At 33.6% G+C, this 18559-nt stretch overlaps 1 protein-coding gene and 1 long non-coding RNA gene across 2 annotated transcripts in view; one reads left to right on the top strand and one right to left on the bottom strand.

The window, feature by feature from the left end:
• The window catches only part of LOC134282095 (uncharacterized), an 18279-nt gene extending 11644 nt beyond the window's left edge, over positions 1-6635 (bottom strand). The window contains exons 1-4 of the long non-coding RNA XR_009995218.1: positions 6522-6635; positions 5440-5490; positions 5180-5269; positions 4532-4621 (exon numbers count right to left, since the gene is read on the bottom strand). This is a non-coding gene — a long non-coding RNA (uncharacterized LOC134282095). The remainder of the gene's footprint in view (positions 1-4531; positions 4622-5179; positions 5270-5439; positions 5491-6521) is intronic.
• The window catches only part of LOC134282091 (uncharacterized), a 60174-nt gene that overhangs the window by 17889 nt on the left and 23726 nt on the right, over positions 1-18559 (top strand). The gene's annotated exons all lie outside the window — the stretch shown is intronic.

Genomic DNA, 18559 nt, shown 5'->3' with positions numbered 1-18559 from the left:
ATTCTAATGTCCCTCTGTAAGAAAGATATGGACCGGACACAATTGCACAGACAGACGGACAGCTAGACAGACGGACGGACGGACAGCTAGACAGACGGACAAGGTGTTTCCTATATACCCCCCCAAACTTCGTTTGCGGGGGGTATAATTAAATTTTGCCTTTTTGCTGCTAACTTTTACGTAGCGACCCTTCACTTTTGACATGTTTACATGCGTTTAACAGTCAGGGGTGGTACTGAAATCAGTCATTTTTGAAAATGATGGATAATGGTCATTTCTTCTAAGTATATAATGTACACAATTTTCTGATTTTTGTAAATATGACGTCTTTTCATCATATTTCCATTCTCAAGTCAATTTTCCCATCCCATTTATAACAGTAATTAGATATAGTACACTATCCTGCCATAGGCCCTTGTGTAGAGAAACATCTTGACAAGTAATTGAAACCAAAATAATTTAGTGCGCCCCGTAAAACTAATGAGATAATTAAGTGCGCCCAGACCTAACAATTTGATAAAAAATGATGAAAAACAGTCATTTTTAATATCAGAGATAACTCTATTTCTAAAATGAATTTCAAAATAGAAATGACTGTTTTTCATCATTTTACTAAAAAAAGATGAATTTCCATCATTATTAAAAATCAATTTAATGACTGAAAATCATCATTTTCAAAAATGACTGATTTCAGTACCACCCCTGACTGTTTAAACGATTTTAGATAAGTCGTTCGTAATATAAGTCACCTTGACGTTTTTCTTTTTCTTAATTAATTAAACATTGAAATAATCGAGCAATACGCAAGCATCTCTGTATCGGTTATTGTATTGCTAAAAAATATCGATATATAATTTAATTTTGTTTGTATTCTTGCCTCTCATTGGCTGATTTCCAAAAAGGAACGCATAACATTTTGTATAATCTGGTTTGGTTTGGGGACACACCCCCTTGACAACCAGCTGAATCATCTGTATCCATCAATCCCCTCATTTCCAGTCCTTGGGATTATTGGAAAATTCCAGATTTAATGAATGTACCTTTAACTTCAAACAGTAGCTCGATCTTACCTCGTGTAAACAAGCATCATGGCTGCTAGATCTATCTATCAGTTTTTACCTCCCCTCGCTTCCCATCACTTCCGTTACTACGGTTGTATTATTGAGCGGTAAATTTGAACTCATAAAAACAACACAATTTTACACCCCCAGTTGTTTAATTATTTTAAAATTAAATTATAAGGAATGACTCTAATTCTTGGCCAAATTATAGAGTATAATATGGTTTGGGTCAGTTTACGCTATTTTATAATCCGCTTCGCGGATTATAAAGCGTAAACTGACCCAAACCATATTATACTCGATAATTTGGCCAAGAATTAGAGTCATTCCTTAAATATACCGATTACCGATATATTGATCCAGCCCTAGATAAAGGGGGTGTAAATTTCTGGGTAGGACCCACAAATATTGGTTGAGGCCTTTCAATTGCCGCTAGGGTTTGATATTATGATCAATAACTCATAGTTTCAACTTGTTTAGCGCATGCAGTCCGGGGTATCTGTTTATAAGTGAGTCAGGCTGAGCATTTCTTTGCTGTGAGTAGAATCCAGTGGTTTGAAAATGTAGCACTTGTATTTTAACCAAATAATTGACACCGTTTAATTATCTATGTAAAAATTTAAAATTAAAACAAGAGGCCCATGAGGACACATCGCTCACCTGAAAAACTTTGACCATGTTGTTCTTTAGATTTCCCCCTTGTTTAGATGCATTTATTCATTTTATTGATTGTGTGAGGAAAGATGGAATCCCAATTTTGAAATAAAAATTTCATCTTTATTTCACTTGCATGTATCTAATAGTACTTATTCCTTTGCATCGATTCAAATGTTGTTTCATTATTTGATCGTCAGTCCATTCGACTTATAGTCAAATGGTCATCTATTCGGTGACATCCTTACTGAATATTTAACATACATAATTTAGCTTAATTAAAAATATAGCCCAATCAATGGATATGGAGTTTTTGGCGTAATTATGAATTAGCGATACACATGTTGACATGCCATATATTCTCTTTATAAATATAATAAATAAATTCTTAGCGGGATTCATGAATTAGCAAATCCTTGTCTGCACCAAAGCTGCTAAAATATCAAGCCCGCTATTTTATACAATATATAACCACAGGTACTTGTGGACAGGACCCCCCCCCCCTTCCCCCGATATTCAACCCCGGGGCTTATTTGACATTTTTTTCACTATTTATATTTAGTACACTTATTCAACATGTTTGCAATAGGAACAAATCGACAAAACCCCAAAATAATCGCTTCACAAAAAAATACCCCACTATACATTATAAAAGAGAAGGAAAGCAACTTCAGTTTGTTTACGTTGTACCCCCACTGATCTTTCTGGGTTTAAAAACGTGTATTTATTTCATTTTCACCTAAAATGTCGGTCCACACTGTCTCTACATACAGTGCTCCAAGTTGCAACTAAAATGGTCGCATTTGCGACCAAAAAATTGATTTTGAGACTAGAAATGAAAATACACTCGCATTTTCGCGACTGAGAATATGTGGGCTGGAAACGTCCAATTTTTAAGATCAGGATCGAGATTTCATTTGTAAAGATTCTCTATCAAGAAAATGTTTGAAGACATATACATAAATACACTTTACTAAGTGTTGCATGGACTTAGATCACGTAATGTTATGACAGCATGGCATGCTGTGTACAAAGTTTGATAGAACTTGAACCTGAGACGTGGACAAATAATGTTCCTGATAGAATGGCATCCAAACTTCGTACACTCTTTAAGATCTGACCTTGTTATTGAAGCATTTGATCAACTGCCTGCATATCACAATGAATCATGATTGTATTATCATGCTAATAAAGAGTTTTTTGGCGGCATTTATAATGACTGTGTAATGGGTTAGGTACGTAGTAGTAGGTAAATAAGACAAACAGCAGGCAAAGTCCTGTCTCAACAGCTGTCAAGCTTGTATTTTCATTTGATAAAATTTTATTTCTGTATTCAGATTACTTGTGTTTTTCTGTACAACCATATGGGAACATGTATTCAATAAAAATATTTCATTCAACCTAGCAAATATTTATAGACATAATAATAAGTAATTTATGATATAATAAAGTCATAATACATATCTTTATTTAAATTATCATGTTTAATTCACAAAATGTTTTTTTTTATGGCGAGTGAAATATTTGATTGTGGCGACCAGATATTCTGAAATGGCGACCAAAAAAAATTTTAGGTCGCCATTTTGCGACCTGAGAGCAAGTGTGACTTGGAGCACTGACATATATTTCTGTCTCAGTCAATGCCATCGAATTAACTCTGCATCTCGTAAGAATCCACAAACAGCATTCTAGTTAGAATGTTGAAAAATACCCCATATACATTATAAGAGAGAAGGTAAGCAACTTCGGTTTGTTTACGTTTAGGTAAACGCAACGGAAGTGCCTATTATCTATGATAACACCCGAGGGTGATTATTACGTCAGAGAAAAACTCTCTCGGACGTTATCGTAATAAGTGCAACATTCTCTATGCACTTCCGTTGCGTTTACCTAAACGTAAACAAACCGAAGTTGCTTACCTTCTCTCTTATAATGTATAGTGGGGTATTTTTGTTGAGCGATTATTTTGGGGTTTTGACAATTTTTTCCTATTGCAAACATGTTGAATAAGTGTACTAAATATAAATTGTGAAAAAAATGTCAAATAAGCCTTGGGGTTGAATATCGTAGGGGGGGGGGGGTCCTGTCCACAAGTACCTGTGTATATAACTTTTTAGAAGATACACTGACAGTTAACATATCGCATACCAATCTCGTAATACAAAGAAGTTTAGGGAAAGCTGCAATGTGTGTATGCATCTAACAAAGGGTTCAAATACTGTAGAAGTACTTTTTTCTGTGTGGTATCAATTTACGCTATGTACACAGTAAAAAATTTTCAGCAGAAATTTGTCCAAGCGTACTTCATATAAATGCAAAGCATATAATGACAATCTAAAAAATCCATGTAATTTTCTACCCGCTGATTAAACAGGCCTGGGGGCCATAAAACTTAGACAAGCTCACTTTTGATCTCAGTCTCACTTTTTCCAAAGGAATATATAGTGGAAAAGTGAGACTGAGATCAAAAGTGAGCTCGTCCAAGTTTTATGGCCCCCAAGCCAAAAATTGAAGATTTTGTGGAATTATGACCCCATGGAAAAAAGTACATCTACAGTAAGTTTACAATGACAGATGAAAGGAAATAGCAATAGGTCAACTCACTTGGCTGACCTATGAACCATATGCATCTATCATCAACTGCCAGGTCTCCAGACCTGGTTATTCAAAGGAGGGTTTATCATAACACTTTGTATCACCCTGTACATGCTGTATTTAACTTGGTGTTAAAATTATACCAATCCTTTGAACAACTGGGCCCTGGACAACATGGCAAGAGGACATGGGGGAGGGGGTGTTAACATTTAATCTCATACCTGTTAGAAACTGATCCATGTTGTTATAAATCTTTTTCTTTCTGTAATCAAAGAATTTTATGCTAAGTTTTGCTTCAAGGAACCACAAACCTGCAAATGAATAATCATGATGCGGTATAATAGAAATCAAGCCCAAAATTTGAAAAATATTGCCATAAAGATATTACAAAATCTTGACCAACAAATACAGTAAATATGGAAATTTTTACTGTAATTTTTTAGCAAATTTGCGAGTTCATTGTATACGCAAAAATATTTTTCTTCAAAATAAATCATCAACAAAAAAATGTAAACAAAGCAATTGTACAGAGTGTCATTAAGAAACCTGTTTAATATGCTTACAAGCTGATTTCCAGTGATAATTTGAGTTTAGAGAGTGCTTTAACTATATTTTATAGTGTTTGATGGTTAGACAGGCAGTATGCCTCTTTTGAATTATTTCTTCAACAAAAAAGAGCCAGTTGTTTTTTTTCTAACAAAATATCCTTAGCATGACAAATTGTACATGTGTATAACTTATAATCTGTTATAAAAATATAGGCATTTTTTTAATTTTAGTGCCAATGACAAATTTGAGACGTTTAATTATATATATATACATCAAAAATACCCAAGAACATGAAGATTAAATAAGATGTGAATAATTACGGATCGTTTCGTGATTTTCTTCTAACCCCTTCCAGCCCACTGGCAAACTCCAGTATGAAAAGCATCTTCAGCATAAAGTCAGCTTCTGACCTGAAATAGTAATACGAATGTTAAATCTTTATCACCCTTCCTCTGTTCACTCAAGTAAAATTTGGCTTTAATTTTACAATTTTCAACCAGAAAATAAATTTATAATCGAATATCATTATAATACATATTAATGAAGGTGATGTGTACAGACGTGTAGAGTCCTGGCTTACACTGTGTCTGTGATAAAGGTGATGTCTTCAATCTTGGAGAAGAGCTCGAGACTGAAACAAAATTTACAAAATATCATGGCATAAATTGTGTGGGCAAGATTTGACAGACAATTTGGACTCCTAAAGGGACAATTCTATGAAGGAATAATATTCAGTTATTTAAGTGAGTCTCAGAGTTATCTCCCTTATCAGAGGGTCAATATATACCTAACATTAGGGCTCTTGGTTGTCTATAATTTGGGCCATTTCAATGCCCAATTCCCAATTCAAAAGAGTTACCAAAACCAATTGAATTGTTTTCTCAAGTCCTTCCTCCAAATAAGTTAACTTAAATTATTATACAAATATGGACTCAATGTAGGTCAATATGGATTTATAATGACCCAGAATGACAGATATTGACCAAAGATACATGGAGTATATTGACCTCTGGCTAGCGCCCTCGGTCGATATCTGTCATCCTGGGTCATTATAAATTTATATTGGCCTTGCATTGAGTCCATATTTATTATATCATTTAAATAATAACTTCCCAAATTCATCAGTACAATGTTATCTTCCTAATGTTTACAGAGATAGTATTAACCATAAATAAGATGAATGAAACATTTCTGAGTTTATAGAATGTTACTCACAGGAACTTGTTTCGGTAATAAATTTTAACCCATTGCATATCAGTTATCTATCTCTGAATAACAAGAGTACCCCCTCCCCCAGGTTCAGAATCGCACTCATTTACACTTGCACAGGAAATACACTGACAAAATATTAACTCCTATCTTCTAAAGATGATTTATCTATACAATCATACATGGCATATTTGTCTTTATTTTCTATAGTCTCCGTAATCACATAAACGGCTTCAAAACTCTGCTCGTCCTGCTCAAGAGTCAAATATAACAACCATCTTTGCACATTAAGGGTTTTTAGTCCGCTTCACTCCCCACAAACCCTTCAGGATCTTGACTTGCAAAGATGTATTAAAACTTTACTTGCTACTTATATTCTTCTGTATTGCAGAACAGAGAAATTTAAGTCATAGCAAACAAGAGAAAGACAGTTTATAATGATACTCTATTTACCTTTCAACATGTTCAATTCAATCAATTGTTTCTGGCCTTCGAATGTGAAAGTTCTCTATAAATTTGCTTTCGGACATCCTTGTTGGGATCTTGCTGGAATTAAAAAACCCAGAAAGGTTAATAAAATAGTAGGAATTAAAGTGAAATACATGAATATGGTGAATTAACAGAAATGTAACACTTTTAAGGGTTGGAGTGTTGGGGAAATGCACATTTAGCAAAAGATGTTTTCAGAATCCATTGCTTATCTGTATACCACCTTCTGTGTTGTGATTGTTTGTATATTGTTTAACCATCCTCTCAAGAAATTTTTACTCATAATATTATTATGGTGATGCTACCACTTGCCGGTGGAGATCTGCAAATTCTGCTGGGATTTCCTTTACCAGGAACTTTGGACCATTTAGCAGTGTCAGAGGGATCTTTTTCATGCCAGCACCTACTGACATGATCTCAGTTTATACCATCTCATCCTGACTTATCAATTTTCTAAATTTACATTCCCGACCAGTAGAATTATTCAAGAAATCAACTCTACTAATTTTCAAAGAGTTATCAAAGAGAAAACAAATAGAAAAGGAAATATTTGACTAACACTTCGTGTTCCATTTTAAACATCAAATAATGAAGAGACTGAATACTTTCATTTCCTATGAAAAATTTTCTTTTTAAACTCTGTGGCCAGGTCTTGGAACACAGGCTCTATAGAGTTGCAATGTACAGTTATTGAATTTTGATGTAAACAGGTATATTTCAGTACTTTAGAGAAGAAGAAATAATATGAGCACATCCTCTGATCGAAAAAATAAATTGTGTCTTGTAATCCTCAGAAATAGTTCTATTATTTACTATAGTTATTTATTTTTAGATCAGAGGTTGGGCTCCATATCAAATATTGAAAATAGCTTTCAAAATTGACTGTTTTTGTAGACATTTTTAGAATATGATGATATTCAATTGATGCATTTTTGTGATATCATAATGTATTGACTAGCCAGAAAATTATATCATTTTGACATCAAAGGTCTAAATGATATATGCAATCAGGGACCTACGTTTTTCATAAATTCACAGGGGCAAAAAAAAAAAAAAAAAAAAAAAAAAAACATGAAAAAGGCCATATATATAAGTTCTTTTGAACACTTTGATTCTATTTTCCTTAGATGGGCTTCTTCTGATGTGTTATCATTTTAAAGGTGTTATTTTATTGGGCCACGTTGAGAATCATGTCTGTCTTGGGACAGGTCCTCAGTGTAAAACTTAGAGCAAATATACAGTAGGAGCATTCCATAACCACGGACCCCTGAATTTCTATCAATAAGCCGTTATATATAAAATCAATGGTTACTGTCTTGAAATATAAGCCATATTTGGGCGAGGGTAAGAAAACGTGATAGAGGGTGAGGCTTGCCAAGCCCTCTTACGTGTTTGACCCGAGCCCAAATATTGCTTATATTTCAAGACAGTTATCAAATATTTTGTTTATTCTGCAACAAAAGTTCAACATTTGAACGTCCAAAACTAGCTATTTTCAACAGATTTAGGCACATCTCTGCAGCTGAAACTATGATGCCATGGCGTAAAAACATTGCAACATACGTGACGTCACAATGCTTTTAGAACGTCGGAATACATGCACAAGGCTTTATTAGGGCAGTGACCGGATAAAGCTTTGGTTTTTTAGGTTGCCTTTATTAAGGTCAAGATCTAGTAAATAACTTTAGAATATTTTTTGGAGCTAGATCCATTATGACGTCATAATCAATTTTAACTTTCTTTTTCCCGTACTTTACGGCTTTAGCAGAATTATGTAGAAAATAGGGTATTTTCATGACATTCAATTTGAAATTATATGAAAAGTAAACCGGATACCTATATTAAATTTGATATTGATTTAAAGATGAGGCCATAAACATACTAGTTACCGTTTTCTGAGAGACTGTAGGCAATCTGGATATATTTCCTTCGTCGAATATGAAAAAAAACTCCAATATTCACGACTGGTTTTCTTAATTTTTCAATGAAAATGACAATTTAAAATACAGTTTTTCATCTTGTTTACCTACAAAATATGCCCCGAAACCCCTTATTTGACCAATCTAAAATTGTTAAGCATCAAAAAAAGGAATTTATTTCTCAATTTTGATAAATCTGTAGGCACCTTTCATTTACTAGATCTTGACCTTAAGTCAATGCAAGGGGTAGTTGCAGGATAAATGCTTATATACCCCCTCTGTATATAAATATTACTCTAATCGAGCATATAACGAGCCATTAATGGCTTATTCAATATTGGTATAAAGAAATTCAGGGCCTGTGCTAGGTCAAGAACAATACCCAGATAAAGGTATATAGCTTGTCAGTAAATTCACCCATGCAGGTAAAGTACTCAAACACAAACAAATCAGTATAAAAACGTGTCGTTTGATGAGACGTTCATTTATGCTTTCTTTTTGACACCAGAGTGTTTTTCATGCACGAGTAGACACACTGACAACAACCCGCAAAATCTTAGCCTGAAAAAATGTAGCTTCGAAAGGATTTTGGAAATAATATATGAAGGCCCCTTGAAAGTAACTGTCAGGTTAATTAGGCCTATAACAAACCTTCTTGTGATTGACGATACCTTTCCCTTTAGATCTATGCTTTTACCCACAAAATGCTAACATGCCTAATCTAACGTCTCATTCGGAACTCTCTGGATTGTTCATTAGATAGAGTCAACGCGCCAGCGGTGTTGCCCATATTACCATTTCGCGGAACATTCCATCCTAAACCCGTTCGATGGACTTTTTCTTGAAAAGATTTAATCAGTCAATGTGGAGTTTGATATTTAATTTTATTTTTATTTGATTAACATTTTTATTATACCGAAAGGAAGCATTCAATCACGATACTCACCATACTGAACGCACGATCTATCACATGACCTAAGCCCTATTTACATAATTATATTGGCCAAAGAAAATTAAGATATCTACAAGTTAATAATAAGTGGTCTGAAGACAATATTTTAATTTACGAATCATTATTATTATGGTCTTTTGTTTTATTTGGAAAATTCCGCTAGCCTGGTTCCCTGCCCCTGCTTAGGTTCCGGCAATCTCCCCAATCGGAACATCACTCGGCCTTTTCCGTCAAGTCAGTTTTTTTCTCGACTTGACGGAAAAGGCCGAGTGATGTTCCGATTGCGAGACTAATATCAGTACAAGTAGAGCTTTTTAAAAAAGCTTACCGTCTTTAGCAAAAACCTTAAACAGTAAACTAATCTACATCTTTCAAGTCGTACATTAATTCTTTTGAATTTCTTGATTTCGTATTTCTACAATTTTACCGGTATTAGCCCTACCGCGGTTGTCGCTCGGTCATCTCCGTAAACTGATTGAGACCTTCGGCAAACCCCGGCCAATTCCGTTAAATGTTACCTTCTTCAAACAAATAAGGGGAAAAGAATAAATGCAAATTGTAAAGCCAGCAAGCAATAAAAATCAAATCTTATTTGCAACATGATGAAAATAAAGAGACCTGTTTAGTTATTGCTATCAAAAATATTGTTATTTAGAATTAATTACTGCTGATTTTGTTGTTCGTTTTGTCATTTTTTTAAGATTGGAAATATTGAAAAATTGTTAAGTCGTACGGAAATTAGACCATCAGAAAGTTATCTCCCTTTCCTTGAACAGCATTTCAACCAATTAAATAATTGAAAATTTTCTCATCATGCAATTTCTACCAATCACAGAAGAGAGGAAGTGCATAGTCCGAAGACTGTAAAAAACTTCAACTATATAATACCGTCTTCCAAGGAAGACGGTAATCAAAGAAAGATAACTCTTGCTGATTAATTGCACGTTCCAAAATTTTTATTTTTAATCCCCCTCTTTTTAAAAAATATATTATAAACAATAAGTCATTTTTACAATACATGTATAAATTAATTTTTGTTTTTTTGTAATATTAAAGTTCCGCGCCAATTTCTGAGCGGGAAGTTTGAGACCGCCTTTCAAGAATCTGCACAGGGGCTTCTGCACTACTTTGGTAAATATTTAGATATTTTCGAAAATATTGCATATAAATGTTTATAGATTGTCGTTGTATACATAGGCATTGCATTGGCATGAAAAATCTTTACCACTAAAATTACATGCACATTGTATGCTCCACGTGGTAGTGTTTACATTTTGATAGCACTTGGTAAAATGCGTGGTAAAACATGGCCGGGCCGTTCAATATTTATTTTTTAGACCCCTGTTATCCTTGTTGTTCTGTCTTTCTGTACAAAATTAATCTTGACCTATAACTTTTGAAGCGGAAAAAATAAAACTAATTGATCTTATTCATCAAGGTCAAATCTAGCTGCAGATGTTGATTTATTACGGTAATTTTTATTCCCATTAATCTATGCATTTTGTTTGTTGTTCAATTAATAATTTGTTGAGTTTTGTTACATGAAGCAGGTCCAGGAAAATCAAGTATATTTAGCTATATAAATCTACCCATATAGCTTTATTTATTTATATATATGATATAGCTTTATTTAACTATTTTGGAATAAGTTTCTGTTATAAATATGAAAAGGCTAAGCAGACAAAAAGTCGCATATAAATTATATTGGCTGATATATTTTTAGGTCACCTGAGCCAAAGGCTCAAGTGAGCTTTTCTGATCACATTTTGTCCGGCGTCCGTCTGTCTAGCTGTCCACCTGTCTGTCTGTAAACTTTTCACATTTTCAACTTCTTCTCAAGAACCGCTGGGCCAATTTCAACTAAACTTGCCACTAAGTATCCTTGGGTGAAGGGGATTCAAATTTTTCAAATGAAGGGCCACGCCCTCAATCAAGGGGGGATAATTGGAAATTAGGCCTAGAAAAAAATATGTTTGTTTCCGCTTTCCCGACCGACCCTAATTCATACTGCCGACCCTAAAATTTTTTTTAATGCTTTCCCATGTCAAAGTGGAAGGCAGTTTGTTGGCAGTTATTAAGCCTTCACAGTTTTATTTTTTAAGTAGTTTAGTAGCAGTTCCATCAGCCTTCCATGTCCCTCAGACATGCTGATTTAATATTCATAAAAATAGTCAGTTCAAGGCAGTTTTTCTTAGCCTTCCAGTTTTCAACCGGTACTCGAGCAGTTATTTTCAGCGAATTATTTAAATGAGTTTAGAAAAACTGTGTGAAACTACAAATGACTGCTCTAGAACTGCTATTCCATTTCCATACAACATGTATATGGTTGTGTCTGATGAATATTCAAAGCAATGTGAAGATGCTGAAACTGGTACACAAAAGTACAATTTTAAATTGAAACCCTGCCAAAATATGGCTGAAATATTGCCATTAATTTAAACTTGGCATAAAACAATAATAATATATGAAATACAGTTAAACAGCAAAATTGTAAGTTAATCATTTATCAAATTTTCCAAAGTCTGAATTCCAGTTAAAAACATTAGAAAAATTTAGAAATACACTAACAAAAATCCTTAGCTAAAAGTATAATTTACTTAAACAATTTCAAGTAATTCTAAAATTAATCAGCAATTTATCACAAATTTAAACAAGCAGCAAATTTTAACCAAGTCCAATTTCTCCATTTAAATTTAATACAACAAATAACACAATTAACTCCAAAAATCCGAAAACTATCGTAACTTTTATGATCGGGCTCGATCTACAAGTCCGCAAACATTCCACCAGACCAGTCTACAATTTTTTAACAAGGCAATAAACCTTCAATAGTTTACTTAAAACAACTTAAACTGCAAGAAAATAGGATTCCGGCCATAAATATATGGTAAATCTACTACGGAAAACCAGTTTAAGTCCCTGACACAGAAGTAAGCTCAAATAATTACACAACTTTAGTACTGCTATAATCAGCTGATTTCTACGTATCAAAACATGTGCACAAACTATTTCAACTCATGTAAACCACTTAAAATTGTCAAGAATCACCTATCAACTAAATGCAAAGCATAGATTAATACATATATTCTTGCATTGTCATTTGTCAACTAACTATAACACATTTAAATTGTCTCAACTCTCCTACAATGTCAACAATAATCAGGTTCCATAACTCTGTATAAAACTAATCTGTCAAATCTCTGGACCGTTACAAAATATCGATCATTATATTCATTCAAGACCATATATATATATTATACATACCACTTGTTTAAATGTCTACATCATTATTTCAATAAATCTCAAGCTTGGTGGCCAGCAGGCTCCCTCTGTATTGGCTAATAGCCTTTTGTCCACAAATACACATGGCAGCCATGCAGAATTCAATTTTGGCGGGCAGTTATACATTCTCTTATACAGAGTTGTCGTTCCCGCTTCTCTCCCACATACACCTCTGTCAACGCTTGTTATACAAGATTCTTGAAAAAAAATGTTTTTGATAAAAAGTTGTAATTATAATTGTGCGTAATTATAATTCTTATCGGAAAACATTTTTTATTTTAATTTTTTACACCTTAAAAGGATTTTTTAATCAAGATATTAATTTTTACTCCGCAAAATAGTTCCCTAAAATCTTTGAAAATAAGTCATTTTGGGTGATTATAGATTTAAAATAAATAATGAATTATCATTCTTATCAATATTTACAACAATTAATTATCAGTTAAATTTCGAATCTTCGCTGTTTAAAATTTGTACAAGAATCTTGTACAACGAGCGTTGACAGAGGTGTTGTGAGCGTAGCGGAAGACAACTCTGGATAGAGAATGGGCAGTTATACTAAGCTAAGTTCCTGTTGATTTTATTTGTTGGAACTTTGAGCCCAACATTAAAATTTCTCTTGAACCCAATCAAATTATACAAGGAAACCACTTTGCACTGCTAACAAAACTGCTTAGGAAATCTGTCTTGTCCTCAAGCATATGCAGCACTGCTAGGGAAACTGGTAACTGCTTAAAAACTGCTTAGGAAAACTGTTTACTCCCAATGCCTTAGCAGTTACTTAAGAGCAATAAAAACCAAACTGTTTGGTACTGTTTGAAAACTGTTAAAATTTTCTAAAACTTCTAATGAACTGCCTAATAACTGCCTATATAGACAGTTCACTTTTCCATGGGTTTGTCCCATGAAGTGCAAGATTTCACCCAGGGAATCATAGTCTCCAATTTTGTAAGCTTTTCAAGACAGAGAGAAGTTTGAGTCACCTTTCTGTTATAAGTTTAAGTCACAGAAATGCTCGAAAACACCATTTCTTTTGTCATTATGTTACTTCTATACACATTTTGATTAAAGAAGTAAAAAAAAAAATCAAAAAAAAAAAAAATTGCCTACCTACCTACCCTATATTTTTTCAGCCTGAAAGCGGAAACAAACATATTTTTTTTCTAGGCCTTAATGAAAATTTGGTGGCATGTTACAAAAATCTTTTTCTAAAGAACCACTGTGCCAGGAAAGATGAAACTTATGGGGAAACATCCTCAGGTGGTGACTAGATCCAAAATATATTCAAATCATGACCCCCGGGGGTAAGGCGGGGCCACAATGGCCGACCAAAGTTTAACATAGAAATATATTGGATAATTCTTTAAAAATCTTCTTCTCAAGAATAACAAAGCCATAATCATGATAATTGATCATATTTATGTGTAAGCATCCTCAGGTAGTGTTGATCCAAGTTTGTTCAAATCATGACCCCAAGGGTAAGATTGGGCCAAAATGGCCAACCAAAGTTTTACTTAGAAATATATAGGAAAATTCTTTAATAATCTTCTTCTCAAGAAGAACAATGCCATAATTGATCATATTTATATGGAAGCATCCTCAGGTAGTGTAAATTCAAGTTTGTTCAAATCATGACCCCAGGGGGTAGGCCGGGCCACAAAGGCCAACCAAAGTTTTACATAGAAATATATAGGAACATTCTTTAAAAATTTTCCTCTCAAGAATTAAAAGCCATAATTGATCTTATTTATGTGGAAGCATCCTCAGGTAGTGTAGATCCAAAATATATTCAAATCATGACCCCCGACGGGAGGGCAGGGCCACAATGGCCGACCAAAGTTTTACATAGAAATAAAGTGGAAAATTCTTTGAAATTCTTTTTCTCAAGAATAACAATGGCATAATTGATCATATTTATATAGAAGCATCCTCAGGTAGTGTAGATTCAAGTTTGTTCAAATCATGACCCCTGGGGGTAGGGCGGGGCCAAAGTGGGCGACCAAAGTCTTACATAGAAATCATGTGGAAGCATCCTCAGGGATTTACAGTCAACTCGTACACAAACCCAGTCGTACACAAAAAGTCAACTCATACACAAATCAAAAGTCAACTCGTACACAAACTAATGTCATTCAATTTTGTTCGTAGGTTTTCCTATGTGATTTAATGTATAGTTTTCCTCAGTTTGAAAAAAAAATGAGGAGTCAACTTGTACACAAAGTTTTTTGTACATTTTAATATTTTTGCCGCTGATTTATATTTATTTGATACATGAATTAGATGTCCGTTGTGTTTTATTCTGTAGATTTAATTATGAATTAAAAAAAATCACCACAAGATACGGGAATTTTACATTTTAAAATTAGTTTTCAGCTTTTATTTATATCCACATATTACTTGCAGTTAAGAAATTTAGAAATTTTATGGCACCATAATTAACGTATAAATGCCTTTATTTAATGTAGATAGTATGAACACGATCAAAATACATCGTAAGATTTTTATGCCAAAATTGTATATCATTTTATACAATTGCAAAAAAAAAAAAAAAAAAAAATTATCAAGTAAAAAAAAGGTTTTAAGAGACAGTTTTACAACAGGATAAACACTTCTCTCACACCAAATTAGGAGCATTTTGTAATTAGCGTTTGTCAAAGATCCAAGAAACCGCCGCGCTTATGTTGGTTTAACAATTATTATAATTGTTTATACACATGTATTCCCAATAAGAGAGGCCATGGATGGTCGTTTTAAAATGTTAAACCACTAAAGTATTCATGAAAAAATCTAAACATTAAACACTTCTTTTTGTCCTTATTTCATTTTTTCTAGATTATACATTATATAGGCCTATATAAAAATAATTCCTATCTATTGTAAATATAACGTTGTGTACAAGTTGACTTCTGATTTGTGTATTAGCTGACTTCTGATTTGTGTACGAGTTGACTTTTTGTGTACGAGTCGGTTTGTGTACGACTCGGTCTGTGTACGAGTTGACTGGACACCTCCTCAGGTAGTGTAGATTCAAGTTTGTTCAAATTCTTTAAAAATCTTCTCAAGAATAGCAAAGTCATGATTGGTCATGGGACTACTTTTGGATTTAAACTTTTCAATAATAAACCAATTCCTACTTTTTCCTAGCCACAGTGCTCAGGTGAGCGATGTGGCCTATGGGCCTCTTGTTTAAAAGGAAAAAATTGCCTCTTTTAAACACCTTTTTACCAAAAAATGCATCTCTATTGTTTGGATAGCTGGAAGTGCGGTGACGCATGTCATAATGACTAAATGTGATTGCCTTGCATTGTGCTCAATTATTACCAATCAATTATCTTGTTTACCAAAACTTCTTTTCTTTGTTAAAGTAGCTGCTTACTCACAGTTTAACTGTTATACATAGCCCCAAAACTTAAAGACCTTTGATTGCAATTGCACAAAAGGAGAAACATTTTTATAAGTGGGTTTTTCATGAATTGTTTTCAGTCCATTTTAAAGTTGAAAACTAATATTGCCTCAATATGCGAATTTTTGTCTGCTTTTCATAAAACAGAAATTTACTCTGAAATAGCTAAATGAAGCTATATTTTATAGGTAATAAACCTAACTATATAGGTAGATTTAGCTATATAGAATTATTATACCTCTGTTTATCTTTTCTATATAAAAATAAGATGAATAAACATGCTATTTTTTCTAAACAGTCTCTACCGTGAAATAGCTTTTGTGCTATTTGCCCATGGTGAATAGTCCTCAAACTATTCAACGGCAGCATTCGATTTCCCTCGCTTTTCATCTTTGAAAAACTTCTGATTTTACATGGATTGTGACATGTATTTATTATGACGTAACAAAAGTTACGTCAGAACCGGTATAATATGGAATATCATAAATGTGTGTACCCTGGACTCCCAAAAGTTAACAAAAGCTAAGTCAGCATCGGTATAATAAAACACCTATTTACTGACTATTCGGACAATAGCAAGTTTATCGTCCCCCTCGACAGCAAACTATTTCCCTCGGCTGCGCCTCGGGAAATAGTTTGCTGTCTTGGGGGACGATAAACTTGCTATTGTCCTCATAGCCAGTAAATAGGTGTATAATATAGTTATTTTCCAGTGAATAAAATATTGTTTAAAATAAATAATGATTTTCCTGGACCTGTGAGATACGTTAGGCCAAAAAAAAATAATAGCCTTGTTTCCTGCTACCAGCCTGAAAAAAAATAGGGTAGGTAGGTCGCAAAATTATTTTATTTTTAGCTCTACTGGTCAGAGACCAGAAGAGCTTATGCGATAGTAATGCGTCCGGCGTCCGTCCGTCTGTCTGTCCGTCTGTCTGTAAACAATTTTTCAAAATGCTACTCCTCCTACAGTTTTGGTCTAATTTCAATATAACTTGGCACACTAGTAGAATACACTAAGATACATATTTCTGTGTATCGGTTTTTGATTTCGATGAACGGTGTTGCCGTGGTTACTAAAAATAGAAATTTCTGTGAAATTCTTTCAAAATGCTACTCCTCCTACAGTTTTCGTCTGATTTTAACAGAACTTGGCACACTAGTAGACTACACTAAAATATATAATTCTATATATCGGTTTTTGATTTCGATGCACAGTGTTCCCGGCGTTACTAAAAAGAGAAATTTCTGTAAAATACTTTTGAAATGCTACTTATCCTACAGTTTTGATCTGATTTCAATATAGCTTGGCACACAAGTAGAATACACTTAGATACATAATTCTGTATATTGGTTTTTGATTTCGATGAATGGTTTGCCGTGGTTACTAAAAATAGAAATTTCTGTGAAATTCTTTCAAAATGCTACTCCTCCTACAGTTTTGGTCTGATTTCAGTATAACTTGTCACACAAGTAGACTACACCAAGATACATAAATCTGTGTATTGGTTTTTGATATCAACGAACGGTGTTGCCGTGGTTACTAAAAATAGAAATTTCTGTAAAATTGTTTCAAAATGCTACTCCTACTACAGTTTTGGTCTGATTTCAATATAACTTGGCACACCAGTAGAATACACTAAGATATATAATTCTGTATATTGGTTTTTGATTTCAATGAACGGTGTTGCCATGGTTACTACAAATAGAAATATCTGTAAAATTGTTTCTAAATTAGCAGCTACTGGCTACAGTTTTGGTCTGATTTCAATATAACTTGGCACACAAGTAGACTACACTAAGATACATAAAGAGACTTTATCAACGATCATTATTCTATTTATTGCTGTTGTAAAGTTTCATATCCCAGCTGCTTTAAGTACTTTTCTCTTCCTTTGCTTTAAGTTCAAACCAGTAGAGCTTCAGTCTCGACAGAGACGTCTGGTTTTATTTCATTTTATTTTTTTCCAATGGTATTTGTTGGATATGAACTATTACAAAACCAAATTAAACATGTCATTGGTCAATATTATCGTTTAAAATAAGTATTGTTTCATGCAAGTCCATATTTAAAACATATATATTTCTTGAAATACCACTTGAATGTATATTGCTTTCACTTTTGGATCATGAAATTTTCGATTTTCGCTCAAAAACTAAATAAAAACTTTAGGGTCGGGTGCAAAAAAATAGGGTAGGTCGGGTAGCAGGAAACAAGACTATTTTTATTTTTGGCCTTACATATGGCATTCTGTTTTGGCGTCGCTCTATTATGACGCCATTAAAAGATTTCTTCCTCGTTAATGCTCATTTTACTGCTTCAAACATCAGTGCATTTGACAATAAAAACGTGTTTTACAAAACAATTGCATTAGAATTGTCTTTTACCATAATGCTATACAGATCCCATAATGCAAAAAAAGTGCAATTACGGTGCAATGTTTTTTGC

This window comes from Saccostrea cucullata, unplaced genomic scaffold (genome assembly GCF_032062105.1).
Source record: "Saccostrea cucullata isolate Sc308-1 unplaced genomic scaffold, CSIRO_AGI_Scuc_v1 ctg567, whole genome shotgun sequence".
NCBI lineage: Eukaryota > Metazoa > Mollusca > Bivalvia > Ostreida > Ostreidae > Saccostrea > Saccostrea cuccullata.
This window is presented reverse-complemented; position numbering and strand designations above follow the sequence as displayed.